This window comes from Salmo trutta, chromosome 8, assembly GCF_901001165.1.
Source record: "Salmo trutta chromosome 8, fSalTru1.1, whole genome shotgun sequence".
Taxonomy (NCBI): Eukaryota; Metazoa; Chordata; class Actinopteri; order Salmoniformes; family Salmonidae; genus Salmo; species Salmo trutta.
Window position 1 is genome coordinate 14,825,054 of NC_042964.1, and position 25,011 is coordinate 14,850,064.

The following is a 25,011-nucleotide window of genomic DNA, read 5'->3' on the forward strand; positions in this document are numbered from 1 at the left end:
GGGGTTAGTACCTACAGGGAGTAGGGGTTAGTTCCTATATAGAGTAGGGGTCAGTACCTATAGCGAGTAGGGGTTAGTACCTATATGGATTAGGGGTTAGTACCTATAGGGAGTAGGGGTTAGTACCTATAGGGAGTAGGGGTTAGTTACTATATAGAGTAGGGGTTAGTACCTATAGGGAGTAGGGGTTAGTACCTATATGGATTAGGGGTTAGTACCTATAGGGAGTAGGGGTTAGTACCTATAGGGAGTAGGATAAGTACCTATAGGGAGTAGGGATAAGTACCTATAGGGAGTAGGGGTTAGTACCTATAGGGATTAGGATAAGTACCTATATAGAGTAGGGGTTAGTACCTATAGGGAGTAGGGTTAGTACCTATAGGGATTAGGGTTAGTACGTATAGGGAGTAGGGGTTAGTACCTATAGGGAGTAGGATAAGTACCTATATGGAGTAGGGGTTAGTACCTATAGGGAGTAGGATAAGTACCTATATGGAGTAGGGGTTAGTTCCTATAGGGAGTAGGGTTAGTACCTATATGGATTAGGGGTTAGTACCTATAGGGAGTAGGGGTTAGTACCTATAGGACATAGGGTTTAGTACCTATATGGAGTAAGGCATACTACCTACAGGGAGTAGGGTTTAGTACCTAAAGGGAGTAGGGGTTAGTACCTAAAGGGAGTAGGGGTTAGTACCTATAGGGAATAGGGGTTAGTACCTATAGGGAGTAGGATAAGTACCTATAGGGAGTTGGGGTTAGTACCTATAGGGAGTAGGGTTAGTACCTATAGGAAATAGGATAAGTGCCTTTAGGGAGTAGGGGTTAGTACCTATAGGGAGTAGGGGTTAGTATATATAGGGAGTAGGAGTTAGAAATATTTCTGGACCAGGTCGTGGTTTCCTAAATAAAAGGATTTTAGTTACCCTGAGGGGACTGACACCAAGAGACAACAAGCCAGAATGTGTACCTAGTCAGTTTGTTATCATCAGTGGACAATTCGGCCTTTTCAGTGTTCAACCAAATGTGACAAGAAGAGTCCTTCTTAAACTGATCCAAGATCTGTCTCATTAACGTGTTAACTTCCATCAACTAATCACGGTGTATTTTTTACAAAATGGTGGCTTACTTCTAGCTTCACCAATAGCGCACAACAATCTAGTAGAAACTACAGAATCCTAATACCCTGACTACACTGCTCGCGTTGAGTGCGCGAGCGTTGCAAAATAAATGTAGAAATCTATAAAATTAAATTATTGCACCCACACTGCTCGCGTGCGCCAATGAGCGTCTGTGTTGCCAAGGGCTAAAATAGAAGTCAGTTATATTTGTGACCCAATCGCACTACAAGTCCTGCCTCTCCCATCTCCTCATTGTTTAATAGAAGCAGGTACCCACGTACCATTTCCTCATTGGTTATACCCACGTGGGTGACTGAAAGACAAACGAGGTTGGTGGCGGTAATGCACCTAATTTATGAAAGTTGCCAATCGCAATATAAAGTCCAGAGAAGAAAAAGCCTGGAAGGAGGAGAGATGACTAGAAACGATTCGGTTGACCGTTTTGTGTGTGGATTAATTGTCGGAGTAGAGGAACTTGTGCATTTAAGGTAAAATAACAACTCAATGTTTATAACCCAGGACAAATTAGCTAGCAACAGCAAGCTAGCTAAATAGGACAAATTAGCTATCACGTGCAAGCTAACCTACGAAATTGCCATAAATGTTTAATGCTTTTCGACCTGTCCCCAAGTTAATGTAATTGGTTCAGCGTTTGTTTTGATATTTTAACCTGCGTGTCGTGATCGCGTTTGGTGTGGGGGGACAAAATCATTTTATGCATGATGGCGCACGCGCACAGCCGATTTGGGTTCCGTGTAAGGCTAATGGGGACAAGAGCAATATTTTTTAACGGTACAGTTTATGAAGCATGCCATTAGTGCTAATTCTAATTGTTTTTCAAGGTTCTTCTATGGTTACATATTGTTCTTTGTTGGCAAGGCTTCATTTAAAAAGGACGACATAGGTTTGAGAGTAATGCTATGTACAATGCATATCTGTTTTTGGTGTTTGCGGAAAACCCATCTCCCCATTGTATATGATTTTCAATACTGTTCTTGTCAAATGTATAAGTTGGCCACTGACATATTACTATCACTAAAGGAAACTGAAACAGTTGATCATGTTAAAGTAAGGAGTTATGATTTGTAGAAACAGCTGCAATTTTGGTATGAGTTACTGCTGCATTGATGGAAGCACATCCATTAACAGAGGTAGGACAACATCAGGCATAATACTTAGTCTGTGTGCTATGAGTACATTGTCACTTGATTCTATCTATCAGCAATGTTTGGTATTATAAAGTACATATTCTATGTAGTGTAAAGGTCAGACAGACGAGTCTCTGCAATGTTGAGTCATTCTGGGATTTTATTCGTTACACCCCTGTAATTCAAAGTGATTATCATTAATATCATTCACATTGGAAGAAATTTCAGAGCAGCCTGTTGGAATATTCTCATATCCGGCGGGGCTGGCGCCGCCACTTTCACAGCGGACAGCAATATCGCACAGCCTTTGAGTTTATGCAAAGCGCCCCATCTCCCTTCAACAGCGCTCAGTCAGTGAGACCTTGGCAAATATCATTAAATTCTCTGATAACGTTTCTCTCGCTCTTTCCCACACTCTCTCCCTCGTTTTTTTCCGCCTTCTTTTTTTTTGCTGGCTATCACTCTGCGGCAGTGCACAGGGAAGAGAGGGCATTGATCTGCCAAAGTGAGCAGCCATTTCGCGGGGCGAGTCTCCGAGGTGCCTCCGCTTCTGAATGGGAATTGCTCATTTCACCTGGGCGCCTTGCTTAGAGAGGCTAAAGGGGAGCCCCGCCAGGAGGAAGTGGAAGCCGGCGCCAGGGCTTGGTGGGCGGGAGATAAGACCTCGACTTGCTAGTGCTACTGGATCTCCAACCTCTCTCTCCATTGCTTTCTCACTAGCTCTCTCTCGCTTTCTCTTTCATGTTCGCTCTCTTCTTCTCACTCTACCTCAGTCACTCACGTGCACACTCACGTTCCTTATGCTACTCTCTCTCATTCTCTTTCTCGCTCGCCCTCTGCCTCTCAGCTAGCGGAAGTTAGCCTGGCGGGTAGGAGCGTTGGGCCAGTAAGGTTGCTGGATTGATTCCCCGAGCTGACAAGGTAAAAATGCCTGAGCAAGGCAGTTAACCCACTGTTCCCCGGGCAACAAGGACGTGGATGTCGATTAAGGCAGCCCGCCGCACCTCTCTGATTCAGAGGGGTTGGGTTAAATGCGGAAGACACATTTCAGTTGAATGCATTCAGTTGTACAAATGACTAGGTATCCCCCTTTCCCTCTCTTGGTTTCCCTACAAATATGTGAGAGGCCAACTGAACTAAATGACTATTTCCCCGTAACACTCACTTCTGTCATCATGAAGTACTTTGAGATCATATCACCTCTACTTTACCTGACACCCTAGACCCACAATTTGCTTACTGCCCCAACGTATCCACAGATGATGCAATAGCCATCACACTACACACTGCCCTAACCCATCTGGACAAGAGGAATACCTATGTAAGAATGCTGTTCATTGACTATAGCTCAGCATTCAACACCATAGTACCCTCCAAACTCATCATTAAGCTCGAGGCCCTGGGTCTGAACCCCGCCCTGTGTAACTGGGTCCTGGACTACCTGACGGGCCGCCCCCCAGGTGGTGAAGGCAGGAAACATCACCTCCACTTCGCTGAGCCTCAATACAGGGGCCCCACAAGGATGCATGCTCAGCCCCCTCCTGTACTCCTTGTTCACCCATGGCTGCGTGGCCACGCACGCCTCCAAATCAATCATCAAGTTTGCAGACGACACAACAGTAGTAGGCCTGATTAACAACAATGATGAGACAGCCTACAGGACCCTGGGTGTGTGGTGCCAGGAAAATAACCTCTCACCCAACGTCAACAAAACAAAGGAGCTGATCGTGGACTTCAGGAAACAGCAGAGGGGGCACCGCCCTATCCACATCGACGGGACCGCAATGGCAACTGCACCGCCCGCAACTGCAGGGCTCTCCAGAGGGTGGTGCGGTCTGCCCAATGCATCATCTGGGGCAAACTACCTGCCCTCCAGGACACCTACAGCGTCCGATGTCACAGGAAGGCCAAAAAGTACAACAACCACCCGAGCCACTGCCTGTTCACCCCACTATCATCCAGAAGGCGAGGTGAGTACAGGTGCATCAAAGCTGGGAAACTCCCAGTACAGAGATTTAGCGCTACACTATTTGCCTTGCAAATGTACCATGTATTTACAATCCTCTGTCCCATGTAGCTCAGTTGGCGTTGCAAGGCACTTGCAATGCCAGGGTTGTGGGTCCAATTCCCACAGAGGACCAGTATGAGAATGTATACACTCACTACTATAAGTCACTCTGGGTAAGAGCGTCTGCTAAATGACTGTAAATTATGTCCAAAGCAGGTGAAGGAAATCAACTATATTAGATGTAATTTTCTTAGACAAAGTCTTAGTGGTTTAATGTTTTGAAGAGCAACGTAGACCGTTATCAGAGTTGTGGAATGATCCAAACAATATGTTAACAAATGTTAATTCAAATGTTAATTCAACTCGCCTCAAACTTGTGCAGCCTCAATATGCTGCCCACCTAATTCTTCAGAAGTCCATAACGCAATCCAGCCTGCCACTTCATTCCACTACTTCATTCTTCTGATATTCCAAATACATCCTCCTCACCAGCCACATCCCTATCCAGGCTATCTCTTCTAGTCTCTCTCCTCTGCGACAGTCTCATCACGCTCTATCAATCAGGCTTCTGAAGCCTGGCACACAGCACAAGGCACGGCCAGTCTGGCCTCATCAGAGCCAGTCAGTCTCCCTCTCACTCTCTGTCTCTCTAAAAGGCTTGGCTTGGCAGATACAGACTTTTCTCTTCACTAACCAAGGGAGAGATGGCAGAACAATGATCCGAGCTCAGCCATCTGATTTGGGGTTGATTCCGTTTTAATGTAAGAGATTGATTGGAAATTATTTCAGTGAGGACTATTTTATATGTTTGTTTTCAATTCAGAGAGAGACTATTTAATTTAGGTGTAAATTATCTGAAATGACTTATTTTCAAATGGAATTAATCCCAATCCAAAGGCTAACTGAAATCATAATGCATTTATTGTATTGTTATACCCATTGTGGCTAATCTATTGTCCACACCTTAACAAAATGATGGTGTGGGCTACCAGTGTCAGGCTTGTTAACCTACTCAGGCAGCTCTGGGACTCACTGTATGGACAGAATGGCTCCAAATTGACAATCACATTTCAACACAACACCACATCCATCTCAAACTCTTACCTCCTCTCAAGCCTCATCCTGTGGTTGTCGTCTCAGGAAAGAGAACTGGAACGACATGAGAGAGAGAGAGAAAAAAATTAACATTTTTCTAATTTAGCAGACACTCTTATACAGAGCAACTACAGGGTTAAGTGCATTGCTCAAGGGTACATCGACATAATTTTAACCTAGTCAGCTCAGGGATTCAAACCAGAACCCTTTCATTTACCAGCCCAACGCTCTTAACCGCTAGGCTACCGGCCACCCTAAACATCTATGACTCAGGAAACATAACATCTTGTCACAGAAATCTATTATTAATAAAGCATATCATCATATTTCAATGTTGATTTGTTTATAGAATTAACCATTATGTAACAACAAAACAATGTCTTATCATTGGCACCATTTCGGTGCCAAACTCCCGCTTGACAGGTGCTATTACTTAGCAAAAATATTGATCAGCTTTGGGGCCTATGATGAAAACATGTAATTACATTCTCCTTAAATTACAATTGTGAGTTATTCAGAAAATATACTATTTACTGTGCCTGGAAGATTTTTTCAAGCTATTTCCTGCTAAATGCATTAGCAGATGCTGCAGTGCCCATACAAGCCTGTGGACTAATATTCTTGTAAATGATTAGCTGCTTATTGAACCAACGGAGAAATGTGCTTTAGGTTGTTCCGACAAAATGACTCATAATGAATGATACAATTATTTTGTTTTGCCAATTGGGTGCACCCTAATTTCAGTCATCATGCTTAAGACATCATGACGGTGGTGGGTTTAATTGTATGAGAAGGACCTCCTTGAAAACTGTGGAAACTGTGGCGGACATGAGTTGCCATGGCACGACCACTGATTTGAAATGTGTGAGTGCAGTTCTTTTAATTTCCCCAGGAATTTTATGATCATTGGATTAATCATATCTAAGATGTGAATGTTAATCATAGCTGAGAAATCAACCTGAACTTCTCATGGCCTAAACCTTCTCCGATGTCTGCATTTGCATAAACCACTGCTTTCAATTACTTTAAATACATTTTACAAGTAGGGGAGAGCGGGGTAAGTTGAGCCAAAGGGGTATGTTGAGCTGCCCTTGTTTCTAGGAAACCATTCACAAAATGAATAATTTGACCAAATATTTAGGAAGAGGTCATTATTTCGAGGAGTATGTGAAGGAAGAAACCACATGGAAAAACTGGTAAGCAAGTTAAATACAAAAAAACTGATTTTCCCAAGTCAAATATTTTTTTTTGTGTTAGAACATTCATGATGCTTGTATCTAAACCAAAGTAAAATAGTTCTATACATCAGTTGGGGTCTCTATTAGCTTCAATATGAGGTCCTAAACCTAGCATGAATGTGCATCCTTGTAGCTGTGTGGGCTAATATAGTACAAATGTTTGCCTTGGGGTAAGTTGAGCCCATGATTGAGCTAATGGAAAGTTGAGCAAATTGAAGTGTTTGCAAGGCATTATTGCTGGGATATGAGGTAACAACAGGGCCTGGTGAATGTTAAAAGTGTTTGTTCGGTGTTAAGCTTGTGTTATAAGATGCTTCAAATTATTAAAATACAAAAATTGTTTGGAATTGTATTGAATTGGGTTTGGGAAATAAAGATAGACATGGTTTTAAAATGGTAGTGGTAATATTTTATTCAGTACAGACATTTGTTGGTGGCTTAACTAGCCCTGTCCTGCAGCATAACTTGCCCCATACCTGGGGTAAGTTGTGCCAAGACACCACTTTTTTTGGACAAGCTATGCTTTCAAAACTGTAACGTTTACATACATGCTGATCATTTCCAGTGCCCCTGCACATTGACTCTGTACCAGTACCCCCTGTATATAGTCTCGCTATTGTTATTTTACTGCTGCTGTTTAGTTATTTGTTACTTATATTTTCAATAGATTTACATCTATTTTTTACTTAACAATTATTTTTCTTAAAACATTGTTGGTTAAGGGCTTGTAAGTAAGCATTTCACTAAGGTCTACACCTGTTGTATTCGGCACATTTGACAAATACAATTTGATTTGATTTGATATATATCATCCTGAAATATATGTAGATATATTTGTTAGAAATAATACTATATTTCCCTTGATGGAGTGATGCTGAAGGTAAAAAATTACTCAACTTACCCAACTCTCCCTTAAACAGAGGATGGAAAAAAGTGGTTACGCAAGTAAGGGGGGTGGTTCAGTCTCGGCCCTCAAATCCTGCCTGAAACAATGCTGTTGGTTTCATAATTCCCCTTTAGTTTGTTCACCTGATAAGCCCTGTCCATACTAATGAACACACATATTGAAATGTAGAACTGGGGGATATTAGAGGACGGCCATTTTGATGTGGCAAGGAATAAATAATTAGGACCCGATTTGGCCCTATAATTATAACATTATCACAAAGATAATGTTAAATGAAAATGAACAACGTTTTGATGGATTCTGTGCCAGAAGATGGCACAGAGGTTGGGTTGGCTGAGCAAGGCAAAAGACGAAAAAAATAAAATAATAATAGCAGAAAAAGTGACAAGAAAGATATCAGCACTGTTTCCTGTCCGGGGCACAGCCATATTTCATTACACAGCATTGAGGCTTAGGATGCAATCAAGCATATTTAGCTGTCCTCGTCTCGGCCCAGAGCAATTATTACTCCCCGTTTTTTTACTGTGCTCTGCCATGGGGAAAATGAAACTCGGTACTTATCAACTCAGTGCATAGACAAGTGACTGGGGCAAAGGCAGCTGGACAGGACCCGAGCCATAGGTTACCTTTGAATACATTAGCTTTGTAACATCAGCACATTGGTGAGATAGAGCGATAACCATAAAAATGGCACCCAAAAAGGCATTGTTATTTGCATTAATATTGGACGAGGCCAAACAGAGGGAAAGATCAAGAAGGAAATGTGATGGTTTATGACCTGTGGCAGCGCTTCGCTGTCTGCATCTCTGAAATATCTAGCCCTACACTTGTCAGGCTTTGTGCCTGATTATATTATCATGGTTGGCGATCAATGGCACTGCATCATCCCTCAGCCCTAAAGGCAAATGTGACACACAGGCCTACAATAATCTGACTACCGGATCTGTGCTCTACTAGTTAAAGCTCTTGTTGATGATATTTCCATATTGAGATTTTGCCATTAAGCGTTATAGCAGTCTATCCTGTAAATGTCTTTTCTTTTCAGTTTGCAGAGAAGACATATCAAAACATTTAGCATGTCATTTAAATTTGTGTTTTTATATAGTAATGTACAATGTAAGTGACAAAGTAAATTGGCATTTTAGCATACCTAATTTTGAAAATCATTGACATTTGAATTTGAGTAGTATACACTGACAGCAGAGTGGACAAAGAACAAGGCCTAAATGACTCAGGTAATTTGTGCATCGGCCACCACAACAGCATTAAAGTGGGCAGGTGCATAACTGGAACTATGTCAGTCAGTGGCATATCAAAGTATATCTAAGACATCCCCCAGCTTCATCCCTCCTTCATAACCTGGTGTAATGAGAACCCTGATAAGGGTTTGGAGAAGATCCCGAATGTAGGAAGTCTGAGGTAGTCCAGGGAAACTCACAGGCCTTCTCTATTAATCTAGTGAAATTAAACCCTTCTCAAAGGTTTCTGAGGGGACCTGCAGTGGACAGGCAGAGACAAGGTGAGGTTCTGGTTTAATCTCTGAAGGTACTTGAGAAACTCCACCACTGATCTAGGGCCAGTGGCACTCTGCAGGTGACATTGATGATCTGCCAAGCAGGTTTGCAAAAGAGTTTTCACGGACATGCACGCTCCCTCGCACACACAGAAGTGCACACACACTCACTCACACACAAAATAATCTCGCTCTAACTGCACTTCCACTGGCTTAGTGCAGTAATAGTGCAGTAATAACCACAAGGACGGGGTTACGACTCATTTGTGGCCCAAAAACCAGAAGCTAGCTTTGAAGTGGGACCGGTTTGTCCGGTTGAAACGAGCGGATAGGAGTAAGGGAACCGTCTATTTTATGCAGTGCCCATTTCAACCCAGAAGACTTCGATGGCTTAGTATAACCAGTGGAGGCAGGATTCGGAATGATTTCTATCACAAATGTCAGCAGTGATGAGATAAACCGGGTAAATTCAATATAGATTTACTTCACCATATATCTATTGGATTAATTAACTGACTCTCCCTCGGCCAGTGAAACGGCTTGGCCCTCTGAATGTCTCTCCTTGGCTCTTCAGTCTCCGCTCTTCTTCCTTTATATCTGCTGGCTTTTTGTTGTTGTTGTTGTTGTTGTGTTCTGTGGGTTCCTGCCTGTGCTAGACTAGTTGTTATCTGGCTTACTTCTTAGCTAGCTATGTCGACTGTAGTGGTTGGCTAGCTAGGCTAGTTAGCTGGATAGGTTAGCTAGCAGGCTAAAATAATGAACTTTAGCTGGCTGGCTTGCTGTATAAGATATCTGCATATACCGGTAACATTATTTGATAACTGGTTAGTTTGCGTTATGTATTTCCAAAACGTTGGTCTACTTTAACGTACAGTGCATTCGGAATGTATTCAGACACCATCCCTTTTTCCGCATTTTGTTACATTACAGCCTTATTCTAAAATGGATTAAATTAATTTATTTCCTCATCAATCTACACACAATACCTCACTGACCATTTTTAGAAATGTATTAAAAATAAAAACAGAAATAGGGACCTTATGAATTTATTTCAATTAACTGATTTCCTTATATGAACTCAGTCAAATTGTGGACATTTTTCCATGTTGCGTTTATATTTTTGTTCAGTATATTTAGTTTAATGTGAAGTAATGCATTTGCAGTTATTTCTGTTGGCGTTTACAATATATGGACTAGGCTAGCTTGCAGAATCCTCCAAAATACATCACACCCCAGAAAAACATGACTTTGGCATTTTTCGGAATTCTGATTGGTTTTAAATCAAACCAAATTTTATTTGTCACATGTGCCGAATACAACAGGTTTAGATCTTACTTATAAGCCCTTATGCAAATAGTCTGGGTAGCAATTTGATTAGATGTTCAGGAGTTTTATGGCTTGGGGGTAGAAGCTGTTTAGAAGCCTCATGGACCTAGACTTGGTGCTCCAGTACCGCTTGCCATGCGGTAGCAGAGAGAACAGTCTACGACAATTTTTAGGGCCATCCTCTGACACCGCCTGGTATAGAGGTCCTGGATGGCAGGAAGCTTGGCCCTGGTGATGTACTGGGTCGTACGCACTACCCTCTGTAGTGCCTTGCGTCCGGAGGCCGAGCAGTTGCCAAACCAGGAAGTGATGCAACCCGTCAGGAACTCTCGATGGTGCAGCTGTAAAACCTTTTCCAAATCTTTTCAGTCTCCTGAGGGGGAATAGGTTTTGTCGTGCCCTCTTCACAACTGTCTTGGTGTGCTTGGACCATGTTAGTTTGTTGGTGATGTGGACGCCAAGTAACTTGAAGCGCTCAACCTGCTCCACTACAACCCTGTCGATGAGAATGGGGGCGTGCTCGGTCGTCCTTTTCCTACAGTCCACAATCATCTCCTTGTCTTGATCGCGTTGAGAGAGACGTTGTTGTTCTTGCATCACACGGTCAGGTCTTTGACCTCCTCCCTGTAGGCTGTCTCATCATTGTCTGTGATCAGCTCTACCACTGTTGTGTCATCGGCAAACACAATTATGGTGTTGGAGTCGTGCCTGGCCGTGCAGTCATGAGTGAACAGGGAGTATAGGAGGGGACTGAGCATGCACCCCTGAGGGGCCCCTGTGTTGAGGATCTGCTTGGCGGATGTGTTACCTTCCCTTACCACCTGGGGGCGGCTCGTCAGGAAGTCCAGGATCCAGTTGCAGAGGGAGGTGTTTAGTCCCAGGGTCCATAGCTTAGTGACAAGCTTTGAGGGCACTATGGTGTTGAACGCTGAGCTGTAGTCAATGAACAGCATTCTCACATAGGTGCTCCTTTTGTCCAGGTGTGAAAGGGCAGTGTGGAATGCAAAATAGATTGCGTCATCTGTGGATCTGTTGGGACGGTATGCAAATTGGAGTGGGTTTAGGGTTTCTGGGATAATGGTGTTGATGTGAGCCATGACCAGCCTTTCAAAGCATTTCATGGCTACAGATGTGAGTGCTACGGGTCAGTAGTCATTTGGGCAGTTTACCTTAGTGTTCTTGGGCAGAGGGACTATGGTGGTCTGCTTGAAACATGTTGGTATTACAGACTCAGACAGGAAGATTTTGAAAATGTCAGTGAAAACACTAGCCACGTGGTTAGCGCATGCTCGGAATACACGTCCTGGTAATCCGTCTGGCCCTGCGGCCTTGAGAATGATGACCTGTTTAAAGGTCTTACTCACATCGGCTGCGGAGAGCGTGATCACACAGTCATTCGGAACAGCTGATGCTCTCATGCATGTTTCAGTGTTACTTGCCTTGAAGCGAGCATAGAAGTTATTTAGCTTGTCTGGTAGGCTCGTGGCACTGGGCAGCTCTCGGATAATACCTTGAAATAACTTGAAAAATAGAATGACTTGAAAAGGTGTAACTTTGCATTGGGAATTTTGATCCGTATACTTTATTTATTTATTTTATTTCACCTTTATTTAACCTCTTATGGCTAGGGGGCAGTATTTTCACGGCTGGATAAAAAACGTACCCGATTTAATCTGATTATTAGTCCTGCCCAGAAACTAGAATATGCATATAATAATTAGCTTTGGAGAGAAAACACTCCACAGTTTCTGAAACTGTTTGAATGGTGTCTGTGAGTATAACAGAACTCTTATGGCAGGCAAAAACCTGAGATGCTTCTGTTCAGGAAGTACCCTGTTTGAACATTTCTTGCCCTTGTTGATTCTCTCTATCTATTACAAGGGATCTCTGCTGTTACGTGACACTTCCCACGTCTCCAATGAAGTCTCAGAGCCCGGGAAAAAGAGGAATGACGTAATTCAAAGCCCTGGCTGAAGCACACGAGAGCAAAAGCTAAGTGGTCACTCAGTGGACTAAGCCTTACGCTCGCGACCCGCCCCGCCCCCGGCTTTCGGTTTTTCCCTCAGTATACAGACAGGCAGATTCCTGGTCGGAATATTATCGCTTTTCTACGTGGTTTTAAACAGCGGTTGACATGCTTCGAAGTACGGTAATGGAATATTTAGAATTTTTTTGTCAAATTCTGCGTCATGCTCGTGGCCGAGATTTAGCGTTGGGATAGTGTCTAGAACTCACGAACAAAACGTCTTGATGGAACATAACGATGGATTATTTGGGACCAAACCTACATTTGTTATTGAAGTAGAAGTCCTGGCAGTGTATTCTGACGAAGAACAAGCAAGGTAAGAACATTTTTCTTATAGGAAATGTGATTTTGGTGAAGGCTAAACTGGTTGGGTGTCTAAATAGCTAGCCCTGTGATGCCGGGCTATGTACTTAGATTATTGCAAAATGTGCTTCATCCGAAAAGCTATTTTAAAATCGGACATATGGAGTGCATAGAGGAGTTCTGTATCTATAATTCTTAAAATAATTGTTATGCTTTTTGTGAACGTTTATCGTGAGTAATTTGTAAAGCCTTTTTGAAATCGGACAGTGTGGTTAGATAAAGGAGAGTCTTGTCTTTAAATAGCTGTAAAATAGTCATATTTTTGAAAAATGGAAGTTTTCGGATTTTAGAGGAGTTTGTATTTCGCGCCCCGCCCATCATTGGATATTGGAGCAGACGTTCCGCTAGCGGAACGTGTAGATGTAGGTAGGCAAGTTGAGAACAAGTTCTCATTTACAATTGCGACCTGGCCAAGATAAAGCAAAGCAGTTCGACACATACAACAACACAGAGTTACACATGGAGTAAAACAAACATACAGTTAATAATACAGTAGAAAAATAAGTCTATATACAATGTGAGCAAATGAGGTGAGATAAGGGAGGTAAAGGCAAAATACTAATACAAAAAAAAAATACTAATGCAAATCCATATGTTATATGTGGTTACGTTTATGCTACCTTACCTTTAAGTATCTCTCCAAGAAAACATACCATGATGATGGAAAGTAGACACCAAAATATCAGATGTGAATATTCCATTGATTTTGCAGAGCTAATGGTCCTTGTTTAGTCCAGAGGCACCGGTGCCAGCCGCAGCATTAGTATCCATCTGGGGGGACGTGTTCTTTCGGTGGCAGTATTTCTCCATTCCGAATCCTGTCTAGTTTCTGGGCATCCTCCCCAAAAACATAACTCAAATCTCCCCCTACTCCCCAGCGATTGGGCTGTCATAATCATCAGCATTATCCTTCCTCAATGGGCCTGATTTACAAGTGTGGACATGGTAGCTGCACGGCGCCAGGGGTAAACTCAGGGCTATCTCCTATCTCCCAACCCATTTGTCTTCATACTCCATCACTATGAGGACTACTGGTAGTGAACCTGAGATTCCAAACAGCATTACGAGGACGTATGACATAAGCATTCTCCAAAAACGGTATACTGTAGGTCTACCTTGTGAAATGTTGAGGGCTGTCTCCTATCACCCAACCCATGTGTCTCTTACTCCATCATTATGATGACTACCGGTAGTGAAGATGAGATTCCAAACAGAATTATGAGGACATATGAGGTACAGTAAGTATGTTCACAGTAGGTCTACCTTGTGAAACCTTGACTTTGTTGACCTAGGAGTGTGGGATCCAGTTCCTGGTGTATAATTTGCATAACATTATATTTTTATGATACAAATATACTAAGGTCATCAATTTTGAATATTATCCTAGAAATGGGACATTATTATGTAAATTGTATTCCTAAACTCACAGAAAATTGTTGCAACTGTGGCTACAAAGATAGTCATTTGTGCTGTTTAACCAAGGCTATGTTTTTTCATTTTTAACATTGCATTTTTTGACAGCATACATTTATGACACATTCTTTTGAATGCAATATTCAAAAGGACTTTGATCATGGTTGAAAAGCCTTTGGGTAAACCCATGACCCTTTCTTCACCCCCCTCATCCATACAATATTTAATATAATATATCCTATTAGCCTGTATTTACCCACAGTTCTGGGCCTCTTAAATGATAGGCCGCATAAATATAATATAACACACACACAATAGCATTTATATGTGGCTTCCAAACCCCTTGTAGATACTGTAGCTTCCCTTCGGTTATCACTGTTTGAATATGGCCAGCATATTAAAAGCACTTGGCATATACGGGGGAAGACTGAAGAAAATGTATTTATGTTTAGAATATTTCTCAAGAAAGATGGGGTTCTTAGCGAAGCCTTATCTTGGCAAACATTTTTTTATTACTTTTCCTTTTTATGAAAAATAACATTCCAATGTGAGGAAAGAAAATTACTTTAATCTACTCAGCTTTCACCAGGGATAGTTTGTGATTGGATTGTTATTTAGTTGGACGGTGTATACCATGTGTATCCCGCACATACGACTAATACAACTTGAAACTTGTTGAATTATGTGTTGCAGGCAAGTCTGGCAATACAAAAAAAGCCATGATAGTACATGGAAAATGCCATCCATGGACAACTGACAGCTTCATTAAATGAATTAATTAACGAATAATGGCAACATTGTTTAGTCATGAATGAATGAATGAATGAATGAATGAATGAATGAATGATCCAAATCAATCACATCAGATGAATGCAATAGTCAAAAGAGGCTTCCCCTCCATGCATGTCCTTCTAAGGGACACTATATAAGGCTTTGAACATATTGCTTTAAGCCAGCTTTGTCTTTAGATCAGTGGAGGAGAATGAAAGAAGACAAGGATACGACACCACCTAAGATGCTGGAGATGCATGTTGGGGATGTAGGAGAAGCTGGAGATGTCGGAGAAGAGAAGATAGGCCTTTACAGTCAAGAGAACGGACGCCTGTCAAATGATGGCTTTGGTGTCTTCTATAGAATCTGCCTACTCACCCTCAAGACGCACACAATCACTCAATCAATTAAAGAGAATGCACACACCCACTTAGCCATTTGAACTCATACCTGTATACAGGTTGAAAATGACAGATTTGGGCACTGATAAATGCCTTAATTGGAACGCAGTGGATGTACTGTAACATGCTATACATGACGTCAAAGCTCTGGCTCTGCGCTTCACAGGGTTTTGACTGACAGACGTTCTGAACTTGAGCCCTGTGCGCGGCAAGAAGTTGCCCTCATTCCTCCTGCTAATTTGCCAAATTTTGCAAATTTTTTGTTGTCTGAGGGAAATACTGTAAATTAAGAGGACTATGTCTTTTGAAAGATGATACGTTGAGGATTATAAGAAATACCGCTTTGATGTCATACTAGCAAGCCAAACACCCAATATGCATTTCACATTTCCATATCATAAAACTCATGTAAAATACAGCGTCAATGTTTATGGTCACTATGTTTGATGTACAGTCACAAGATGACATGGCGTCAAACCCTGGGTTGTTTTGAACAAAATGAGCCTATGTTTGTCTATTGTGAAGAAAAGTTGTTGTGACATACGCACCTGAATGACTTTTCTCTATGAGAACAAAAATTATGATCCATTTCCCTGAATTGCATTGTGAAAGCCTAATGCTGTAATATCCTATTTTATAACTTAGCTAGTCATGTTGATAATAGAACAGGCTTTCAAATGATGTCCACCTGGCCAAGATTGATATTTATAATGGACCATTTTTGGATTGCGTAAACAACAACAGTAATTGTGTGATGGTGGGGATGAAGGGTTGTGTTCTAAACAAAATAACTACAAGTGTGCTTGCTCTAGTTCCTAAACGGCACAGCTAGTAGAGCTAAACAAGGACCTTTAGAGTTGAAGAATATTCTTGTGTCATAAAACTGCATTGAATTAACTTAAGTGCACACTGAAGAGGTGTGTGGTCACTTGGAGACAGTTAGTACGCTCACTCAAACCCTTGTCATTTCAAACCCTTGTAATGTTGCACCTACCCCATATTTCCAGGAATATTCATATTATGTTATTGAATGTATCCAGAGTACACTCAGATTTTGTCATCAACAAATGTGATGAAAAGTACAGTAAATGTAAAATGCACATAAAATCAACAGTGTAATGTTTGGATTCAGTCTTGTGTCAAGGTGAACTGTTGTGCCCCCATCTTTGGTCTAATAGTTTTCCCATAATATCCAAACTGTTCCCTTTCAATTGCTACCATTGTTATGCATATGCATTTCATATTTCTTCTATAAAAAACATTTCAATTTACCCCTATCCATATAAGCCAATTCCCAGGAGGGTAAAGTGTTAAACACCCAGAAGCATATGTGCACGAGCATGTATGCACTTGCATGCACCAGACACACGTGAACAAAATAAAAATGTATCCTCAAGGTGTCCCATTTCTGAAATGCACGCCCTGAAAAGAGCTGCATTGGCTCATGTGTGTGTGTGTGTGTGTGTGTGTGTGTGTGTGTGTGTGTGTGTGTGTGTGTGTGTGTGTGTGTGTGTGTGTGTGTGTGTGTGTGTGTGTGTGTGTGTGTCCGCCTCTTCTGGCACTCCTCATGTGGAAGGCGTCTGTGATAAGCTCAGGCATACATTCTCATACTGTTGAGTTGGAGGCTCCATGGATGAAGAATAAATGCAGGAACATGAAATCAACCAAGCAAGCGGGTTTGGCAGCAGAGAGACAAATAGACGCCTACAGTCCCCATAATAAAATGCATTAAGTTATAAGTTATTCAGTATTTTTATAACCTTGTTTTAAGTGGTACTTCACCCTCAAAACATTAACATCAGTGAAATTAAAACAATGACAAATGGCTAATTCATCAAATCCTCTTTTATATAATCTACCTTCTACACAACTCTATGTTTCTATTTTGGTGCAGAGAAATACGAGGAGTTATTTCAGAATGAGAAGAACAGTCTCTCCATTGCATCGGATGAACAAACCGTGATGTGGGCTGAAATGATGCATGTTTTTGATGGACAGAATGAAGAATGGAGGTGGCGAGGCTTTTGATAGACAAAACTGGTGGTGGTGGTGGTGTGAAAGGATGAGAGGAAGTGCGGGATTCAAGACGTGCTAGTCCACAGACTCCTGCTCTCCTACCGCGGTACTCTGTCAATGACACGGACCGGTGAACAGACAGATGGCGAGGGTGACGCCATCGGACTTGAGACGAGAGGAGCACGAGAGGAGCGAGAGAGGGAGGAAGTGGAAGAGGAGGTGAAAAAATAAAACAACAAAAAACTAAACAAATGTGAGGAAGAGGGAGGTTGCGGTGAGGGGGGGGGCTTCCTTCGGGAGAACATTAATCTTGCATGAGCTCCTTTGCATGCACACACAGGCTTTGTACTTCATTACCGCAGAAAATAAAAGTTCTTGCCATCACTTTTCATTCCCGCACACGACGGGAGACGTCATCTAAAGTGAAAGACCTGGCTCCATCTTGAAGTGGAGGGGTAGAACATTTATATTTCAAAAGTGCTTAAAGGGAGAGTAGAGTCTTTCAGGGGGAGAGAGAGAGATATTTTACATTGCTAGACTGCCATCTGCTGGATATGTATTGAACTACATAGAATATCACATTCTTATAAATGTTTTTTTTGTTTCTTGCAACATATAATCATACTTACCACAATTGTCTTCTTCAAATGTAAAAGGTATGTTCTTAGATAACCCTAAGTGTGCTTGAAATAACTCAAATGTGGTACGTCTGTATTACAAAGCCTCATCTGTCCAAGATTAAATAACCAGATAATTCCCTAAACAATTAAATGTAACTATTTTAAAATGCTATTTGTCAATTTTTCATTATTGTCTAAAAAATATGAAAGCTCACTTTGACAATGAGAATTTGAGCAAATCAAATGCATTAGGTAAACAAATGATAAATAAGATATACACTGAGTATAGTAAACATAAGTAACACATTCTTAACACTGAATGGCACACATTTACGCAATCCATGTCTCTATTGTCCAAAGACTTAAAAATCCTTCTTTACCTGTCTCCTCCCCTTCATCTACACTGATTGAAGTGGATTTAACAAGTGACATCAATAAGGGATAATAGCTTTCACCTGGATTCACCTGGTCAGTCTATGTCATGGAAAGAGCAGGTGCTCTTAATGTTTTGTATACTCAGTGTATATACAGTACAGTACCAGTCAAAGGTTTGGACACACCTACTCATTCAAGGGTTTTTCTTTATTTTTACTATTTTCTACATTGTAGAATAATAGTAAATACATCAAAACTATGAAATAACACATATGGAATCATGGAGTAACTAAAAAAGTGTAAAACAAATCAAAATATATTTTAGATTTTAGATTCTTCAAAGTAGCCACTCTTTGCCTTGATGACAGCTTTGCACACTCTTGGCATTCTCTCATCCAGCTTCACCTGGAATGCTTTTAAAACAGTCTTGAAGGAGTTCCCACGTATGCTAAGCACTTGTTGGCTACTTTTCCTTCACTCTGCTGTCCAACTTATCCAAACAATCTCAACTGGGTTGAGGTTGGGTGATTGTGGCAGCCAGCTCATCTGATGCAGCACTCCATCACTATCCTTCTTGGTCAAATAGCCCTTACACAGCCTGGAGGTGTGTTGGGTCATTCCCATGTTGAAAACCAAATGATATTCCCACTAAGCGCAAACCAGATGGGATGGCGTATCGCTGTAGAATGCTGTGGTAGCCATGCTGGTTAGGTTTGCCTTGAATTCTAAATAAATTACAGACAGTGTCACCAGCAAAGCACCCCCACACCATCACATCTCCTCCTCCATGCTTCACAGTGGGAACCACACATGCAGAGATCATCTGTTCACCTACTTAGCATCTCACAAAGACACAGCGGTTTCAACCAAAAATCTCAAATTTGGACTCATCAGACCAAAAGGACAGATTTCCACCGGTCTAATGTCCATTGCTCGTGTTTTTTGGCCCTTCTTCTTATTGGTGGCATTTAGTATTGGTTTCTTTGCAGCAATTCTACCATTAAGGCCTAATTTACGCAGTGTCCTCTGAACAGTTGATTTTGAGATGTGTCTGTTACTTGAACTCTGTGAAGCATTTATTTGGGCTGCAATCTGAGGTGCAGTTAACTCTAATGAACTTATCCTCTGCAGCAGAGGTAACTCTGGGGCTTCCTTTCTTGTGGTGGTCCTCATGAGAGCCAGTTTCATCACAGCGCTTGATGGTTTTTGCGACTGCACTTGAAGAAACTTTCAAAGTTCTTGAAATTTTCCGGATTGACTGACTTTCATGTCTTAAAGTAATGAAGGACTGTCATTTCTCTTTGCTTATTTGAGCTCTTCTTGCCATAATATGGACTTGGTCTTTTACCAAATAGGTCTATATTCTGTATACCACCCCTACCTTGTCACAACACAAATGATTGGCTCAAACGCATTAAGAAGGAATGAAATTCCACAAATTAACTTTTAACAAGGCACACCTGTCAATTGAAATGCATTCCAGGTGACTACCTCATGAAGTTGGTTGAGAGAATACCAAGAGTGTGCAAAGCTGTCATCAAGGCAAAGGGTGGCTACTTTGAAGAATCTCAAATATAAAATATATTTCGATTTTTTTAACACTTTTTTGCTTACTACATGATTCCAAATGTGTTATTTCATAGTTTTGATGTCTTCACTATTATTCTGCAATGTAGAAAATAGTAAAAAATAAAGAAAACCCTGGAATGAGTAGGTGTGTCCAAACTTTTGACTGGTAATATATATATACAGTGAGGGGAAAAAGTATTTGATCCCCTGCTGATTTTGTACGTTTGCCCACTGACAAAGAAAGCATCCGTCTATAATTTTAATGGTAGGTTTATTTGAACAGTGAGAGACAGAATAACAACAACAATATCCAGAAAAACGCAAGTCAAACATGTTATAAATTGATTTGCATTTTAATGAGGGAAATGAGGGAAGTATTTGACCCCCTCTCAATCAGAAAGATTTCTGGCTCCCAGGTGTCTTTTATACAGGTAACGAGCTGAGATTAGGAGCACACCCTTAAAGGGAGTGCTTCTAACTGCAGCTTGTTACCTGTAAAAGAGACACCTGTCCACAGAAGCAATCAATCAATCAGATTCCAAACTCTCCACCATGGCCAAGACCAAAGAGCTCTCCAAGGATGTCAGGGACAAGATTGTAGACCTACACAAGGCTGGAATGGGCTACAAGATCATCGCCAAGCAGCTTGGTGAGAAGGTGACAACATTTGGTGCGATTATTCGCAAATGGAAGAAACACAAAAGAACTGTCAATATCCCTCGGCCTGGGGCTCCATGCAAGATCTCACATCGTGGAGTTGCAATGATCATGAGAACGGTGAGGAATTAGCCCAGAACTACACGGGAGGATCTTGTCAATGATCTCAAGGCAGCTGGGACCATAGTCACCAAGAAAACAATTGGTAACACACTACGCCGTGAAGGACTGAAATCCTGCAGCGCCCGCAAGGTCCCCCTGCTCAAGAATACATGTACATGCCCGTCTGAAGTTTGCCAATGAACATCTGAATGACTCAGAGGACAACTGGTGAAAGTGTTGTGGTCAGATGAGACCAAAATGGAGCTCTTTGGCATCAACTCAACTCGCCGTGTTTGGAGGAGGAGGAATGCTGCCTATGACCCCAAGAACACTATCCCCACCGTCAAACATGGAGGTGGAAACATTATGCTTTGGGGGTGTTTTTCTGCTAAGGGGACAGGACAACTTCACCGAATCAAAGGGACGATGGACGGGGCCATGTACCGTCAAATCTTGGGTGAGAACCTCCTTCCCTCAGCCAGGGCATTGAAAATGGGTCGTGGATGGATATTCCAGCATGACAATGACCCAAAACACACAGCCAAGGCAACAAAGGAGTGGCTCAAGAAGAAGCACATTAAGGTCCTGGAGTGGCCTAGCCAGTCTCCAGACCTTAATCCCATAGAAAATCTGTGGAGGGAGCTGAAGGTTCGAGTTGCCAAACGTCAGCCTCGAAACCTTAATGACTTGGAGAAGATCTGCAAAGAGGAGTGTGACAAAATCCCTCCTGAGATGTGTGCAAACCTGGTGGCCAACTACAAGAAACGTCTGACCTCTGTGATTGCCAACAAGGGTTTTGCCACCAAGTGATAAGTCATGTTTTGCAGAGGGGTCAAATACTTATTTCCCTCATTAAAATGCAAATCATTTTATAACATTTTTGACATACGTTTTTCAGGATTTTTTAAATTGTTATTCTGTCTCTCACTGTTCAAATAAACCTACCATTAAAATTATAGACTGATAATTTCTTTGTAAGTGGGCAAACGTACAAAATCAGCAGGGGATCAAATACTTTTTTCCCCCACTGTACATTGTCATGCAGGCAAACAAATAATCAATAAACAATACTTTTTGTATATGGTGATATTTGTTAATTGTTGTTTATACAAAATCTATGAATATTTTTTCAGTCTACAGTTCATAGCCTCTATATGTGGCTCTATGGTTCTCATTCAATGAAGCAATCATGAAAGGTTACAATCTGAATCCAGTGTAACTGGTGACATCACAAGTTTGATCTTAGATTGTTCTTCAATAAGGAACAGCACCATCATGTGGATGTATTGTAATTGAATGATGTAAATGTAAGCCCTTACCAATTTGAACCAACAAGGTAAAAGTATTCGCTTTAGCATTTTTTCAAAGATAGCAAGGACTTTTGTGTCATTGACGTTCATCCCCCATTTCACATGATGCTGAAAGTGAATGAACATGTTCCCCATATTCACCTTGCTGACCTTTTTTGGAGTAAACATCAGATTTATAAGGGGGTAACTGTTTAATAATGACCTACATATTCACTAATTCTCTTGTTGATAATTGAGGAATTAGTTGTATCTTTGCCAACAGTAATAATTATCGTTGTTCCCACTATTAATCACACTATGCTGTGCCAATAATACGTGCATTAGGTAAACTACAGACAGAATTATCTGTCAGACAGGACTCAATGTGTGATTTCTGATGGTGTCAAGTCTAGTTTTCTGGATATTGCAAAAGCTGTACCGCTGTTCTCTATACTATTTATATAAATAATACTGGTATATCTGTTAAAACTTGTAATATTAATCTGTATGCAAATGACACTATGTATGCCATTGCCCCAACTGTTGACCAGGCTATGTTAGAGCTGCAATGGGACTTTGTTGCCTTATATTCAATGTCTGCTTTTTTTTAACCCATCTACCAATAGGTGCCCCTCTTTGCGAGGCATTGGAAAACCTCCCTGGTCTTTGTGGTTGAATCTGTGTTTGAAATTCATTGCTTGATTGAGGGACCTTACAGATAATTGTATGTGTGAGGTACAGAGATGAGGTAGTCATTCAAAAATACACTATTATTGCCCACAGAGTGAGTGACTTGTTAAGCAAATCTTTGCTCCTTAAAGTTTTAAACTTGCCATAACAAAGGGGTTAAATACTCATTGACTCAAGACATTTCAGCTTTTCATTTTTAATTAATTAGCAAAAATGACTAAAAACATAATACCACTTTGACATTATGGTGTATTGTGTGTAGGCTAGTGACAAAACATCTCTATTTAATCAATTTTAAATTCAGGTTGTAACACAACAAAATGTGGAAAAAGTCAAGGGGTGGGAATACTTTCTGAACGCACTGTATATTGTTCTTTAATTCTCGCAACAATGTTTCAGATTAACTACATATTTATTCACTGGAGGGTTCTCCCATCGATTGGGTTCCCGCCTATACATATCTGGGAATTTATTTTTTGAAAAAGTCTTCATGTTCAAAAAAACATATGGATGAGCTAATTAAAAAGCTAAGACTTAAATTGGGCTTCTTTTTTAGAAATAGATCTTGACTCTCCCTAAATAGCAGGAAGCAGACTATGGTGACGCCATTTACCAGATTGCAGCAGCCACTACTCTTAAACCTTTGGATGTCGTTTACCATAGAGCCCTTCACTTTAACACAGATGACAGTTTAAACACTCGTCCCTGCATCCTGTAATAAAAGTTTGGCTGATCCTCATTGAAGTCCCGTAGATCACTTCATTACTACCTTTTTGTTTAAAAAGCTCTACTACAAAAGCTTCCAATTTACTTAACTTTGTTGCTAAAGTATTAAATAATGAGTTATCAAACCTGCTTGCAGGGTGGATTAACTCTTGAGGTCCCTCTGGTCTTGACCAGTTTAGGTGAATCCTCTTTTTTGTGACCCCATTGTTGGAATAACCTGCACAATTCCTTGCATTTTGAGTCCTTGGTGCCGTTAGGGCAGTTTAGGACAATGGTTTGGAATTAATTATTTGAGGATTGCAGTTGTTTCGATTTATTGTAGTGGGAATGAGACCCTAGTCAGGGCTACCCTGAATAAATCAAAGTTTAGAAAGAAATGTGTGTCATAGAGGCCATGTATGTGCATTTTACATTGTAGGGGCCATGTACAACCTAGCTTTAAATGTTTGTGAAGACAATACACTATGAACAGTTATAATTCCATTTTAGAGCACTTTCACCTATAGGGCACATCTCAAATCCATACCGCAGTATCTAAACAGTAGCAATCAAAACCACTTCTTTAGCATTAATATGGTTAACGGAGTCTAGCCACACTCTTTACATCAAAAACAGGAAGAGCAACAGCTACCCTTCCTGGGGTCCACACAAAACATTAACCAAGACATAATACAGAACATTAATAGACAAGAACAGCTCAAGGACAGAACTACATCAATTTAAGAAGGCCCACGTAGCCTACATATCAATAAATATACAAAAACTATCTAGGTCAAATAGGGGAGAGGTGTGTAGAGAGAACAAGGTAAGTGAAAGATCAGACATCTGCATTTCCAAAGGCAAACAGACAGCCCTCAGCTGCCATGCACTCACTAATTACAAGTCAGACTCCAGTTATGCGTAATGAAAAATTAATCTGCCTTAAATACAGAAACCCCCTAGAAGCGCCTTGAGAGAAACTCTGGGATTTAATTAAACTCATCAAATAATAGAGTTCAGCTGGAATTCTTCCTTCACCCATGATTTCCGTTCAGCATTTTAACTAAGCGATTTTACCCAAAATTGCTGTTGTATATATTTAATGCTCATAAATACTGTTATACTGAATACAGGAACAGGACCTGATCAACCAATGAAGCATTTTGGACAGACATATTAATAAAGTAGCTTAACTGATTTTGAGAAAAACTGATTTGGAAATTCTGTGGGTTTGGTTGAAATACCTGAGGGCTGTTCCAGAAAGGAGGATCAAAATATGCCTTTGAACGGGGTATGGTAGTAGGTGCCAGGTGCACCGGTTTGTGTCAAGAACTGCAACACGGCTGGGTTTTTCACGCTCAACCGTTTCCTGTGTGTATTAAGAATGGTCCACCACCCAAAGGACATCCTGCCAACTTGACACAATTGTGGGAAGCATTGTAGTCAACATGGGCCTGCAGCCCTGTGGAACACTTTAGACACCTTGTAGAGTCCATGTCCCAATGAATTGAGGCAGTTCTTAATCTATTGTTCACTCAGTGTATATGTGGCTGTTTATCAAAGTTAACTGGCTGAGAAGTTATCAAGTTAAGCTACTAAACATAATAACTCTTCCATACCTATCGGAATTCCTTTCTTCGGTTTTGTTATTGTAAATGATC

The 25,011-nt window shown here is 41.1% G+C and overlaps 1 protein-coding gene across 26 annotated transcripts in view; it reads right to left on the minus strand.

Annotated features, from left to right (window-relative positions):
* LOC115198257 (receptor-type tyrosine-protein phosphatase delta) overlaps positions 1-25,011 on the minus strand; it is a 641,938-nt gene that overhangs the window by 389,692 nt on the left and 227,235 nt on the right. For all 26 annotated transcript variants that reach the window (XM_029760069.1, XM_029760096.1, XM_029760088.1 and 23 more), the window contains one exon: positions 5,379-5,423. The gene's annotated coding sequence lies outside the window, so the exon portion shown is untranslated. The remainder of the gene's footprint in view (positions 1-5,378; positions 5,424-25,011) is intronic.